The sequence below is a fragment of the Gossypium hirsutum genome, chromosome A06 (assembly GCF_007990345.1).
Source record: "Gossypium hirsutum isolate 1008001.06 chromosome A06, Gossypium_hirsutum_v2.1, whole genome shotgun sequence".
Taxonomy (NCBI): Eukaryota; Viridiplantae; Streptophyta; class Magnoliopsida; order Malvales; family Malvaceae; genus Gossypium; species Gossypium hirsutum.
In genome coordinates, this window is record NC_053429.1 from 34,982,233 (window position 1) to 34,984,171 (window position 1,939).

Consider the following 1,939-nt stretch of genomic DNA (forward strand, 5'->3'; position numbering starts at 1 on the left):
ACTATATATGTGTGACTCATACACTTTGATGTAAGTAAAAGCCCGAGTTCAATAGATAAGGAATCGAAAACTGGTGCGTTTGTTGTATGACTTCTACAGTATGTAGCATTATTCACAACAGTGGAATTCATGGCCCCAAACATTGGTAAATGATATCCTCTCATTGAGATTACATGGTTGATGAAAAGTAAACATGGCCATGAGTCTTTCGGCTTTGTGATGAATAACTTAATTACTATTTGATAATAATTGAATTTTCATGAAAGAAGATGTAATGATTACCATGAGATAAAATAGGATCATATTGGGAGAATAGATATTATCTCAAAGAGACCAAGGATATCATATGAGTGTAACACACTTATGATAATGTCATTGAATGAGCACTAAGTAGTTGCTTTCATAATGGTATGTCGTTAGGGAGAGCTCAGTCACGATACTATAAAAGAATGACTTCGTGACTAAATGAGTTTATAATTAATAGGTGAAAAGTAGGAACTTACTTATAAATCATTTGATCCCTTATCATATATGTTCAATCAATCCTTCCACTAGCTCGTTGAAACAAAAATGAATTGCATGTTTGAATAGAAATCAACGGAATGAATAGGAAAAGAGTAAGGAGAAACATTCAGGAATGATTATGGTTTTTTCCAAAATGGAGAAATAGAATCATTTGAAAATGAATGCATGTTTCTAAAATGGAAATGGACATAATTCATTTGCAATTTTATATGGATTACTTAAAAATGATCGAAAGAATGAGTTTATGTTTTTGGGCTGTTTTGAAGCCCGGAGATAAAAATAAACCATTCAATCACAGTGAGCATTTTGAGTTGTGAAATATTACATTTACAGTACGTTTGGTTCACTGTAATGGAATATGACTGTAATTGCATAGGGCTGTAATTGAATAGAGCTGTAATGAAATAGAGCTGTAATAAGTAATTCAACTGTTTGGTTGAATGGAATGGAATAGAACTGTAATAGTATGCTTGTATTTGGTTGAATGGAATGATGTTGTAATAGCATAAGGAAAAAAACTAAAATGACCAGAATACCCTTAGTAGAATTTTTTTAAAGGTAGATGATTATTGTTATTGTTATTAAATTTTAGTAAGATTATTATTGAAAATAATTTAATAAAAATAACAAATAGTTTAACCATGTTTTAACATAATTATTATTAAATATAATTTAATAAAAAATATAATTTAATAACATTCTTTATATAATTATTATTATATGAAGTAAAAAATCAAAATATATAATACTATAAAAAATATATAATCTACTTTATTATTTTTAAACTGTAATACATATTTAATGTGCTAAAATATCATTACTGAAACAAATAATTTAATTATTCTACAATAAAAAATAATTAAATATTAGAAGTAATAAATAACTCATTGCTAAAAAAATAATAAATGACTTGAGAATTATATTTCACATCCAAGCATAATATTCATATATTAACAAAAAGTTACATGATTTCATTAGTTTATATGTCATAATCCATATGTTTTAAAATTTTACAACATCAAAAAGTCACAACATTGTAATGACATTCTATCATGTCATTATACCATCCAAATATTACAAACACAAAAAGTTACCAAAATATCAACACAACCATGATTTTTAATGGTCAGCAAGAAATCTTCTGACCCATTCCAATCGCATAGCAGAAGGTAAACTAAAGAAAATGAGCATTTGCGTTGGGTGATTTGGAATTTTGCTCAATGCTCGATAACGTTCATCCTCAATTAAACCTTCCACTTCACAAAATGTTGGATATAATTTCAGAGCACTTTTTTGAATTGTCATTTCTGACTTTTGTTGAATTACCACTTCGGAGGCAATACTCTTACTGATTTCAAGGCCAACAGCTTATATATTTTCCGCCAATAAAGTGGCAGCATCATTAAATGAAGTA